Raw genomic sequence first — 1199 nt, forward strand, 5'->3', positions numbered from 1 at the left:
TTACAATACAGTTTTGAGGTACTAGTTTAAAACACACTGTTTATTCAGACTAATTGAAATGGACATGTCATTTAGATTGCAGTTAGTCATTCCTGAAATTCCAGTCTGGGTGAGAAAAACGTATGGTACTATCTGGTATTAATCAACTGAAAATGGTTAAATTCAAAATTTCATATGCATTTCATTGATTCAATAGCTGAAGAATTTGAGGACAGCGCTTCATTTAAACCACAAGCTCTTCAGGTTCAGCAATACATTATACACTGACAGGAAATGAAAATACTAATTGTATTTCTATATTAAAGGACTGGCACAGCTCTACCTGTGCCTGGTTTTAGTTGGGTAGATTCCTGCCCAAATTACAGCAGCACGTAGAAATAATTGAGTTTCCTTTTCTGAGCAAAGGTGTGATGTCGAGGATGAAGTTGAAGGCAGCAAGAGCGTGCCTTGGGGAGGACTTTGCAGTGAACCAGCTACTACTTCACCTGACCTCATGTAAGCAACTGACCTTACTGAGTAGTAATCATTCACTTACTTGTGGCATGTAAAGTGCTTTTAAAGAATAAAACATTAAAATTCTGATTGACACATAAAACCATAAATCATGCATAAAGGTTTGGGAAAAGGAAGTCTGTCAACACAACATGCACTAAATGCAGTGTTCCAATATGAACAACTTACCCTGAAAGCAGTCAAAGATTAGCCCTAAGAAATGGAGAAAAAAAAAGTGATAAAATAGCCCTTCAGATTTTCTGAATCTTAAATTTGCATCACAAGAGATTCTGATAAATCTTTGTTGTAAGCTATTTAGTATGATTAGTGCATATTCTAATATTTTAAAAAAATTAGTATAGTCATCTTATACAATAAACTTTGTGTAATTTTTCTTAACTGCAACATTTTGCCGTATTTTTCATTAACAAAGTACCCAAGAATCACACTTTACCAGAAAACAGACAAAACTTGAAAAATATTTGTCACTTTTTAAAAACTCTCTTTATTTTTTGATTATCTAAAATGAGTCAGCCATAAAAAGAGCAAACCGTATAAAAGTTCGTAAGGCAAAATGTTTTTTGTGAATAGAGGATGATGCTTCCAAATAACAATTGTTTGTCCTGTCCATGCTGTTTGGGGGTGTATGTATCACCAACATAGAGACAGGTTTTCACGGAAGGTCCTGAATGCAGTTTACAAAGGTA

Source organism: Balearica regulorum, chromosome 4, assembly GCF_011004875.1.
Source record: "Balearica regulorum gibbericeps isolate bBalReg1 chromosome 4, bBalReg1.pri, whole genome shotgun sequence".
NCBI lineage: Eukaryota > Metazoa > Chordata > Aves > Gruiformes > Gruidae > Balearica > Balearica regulorum.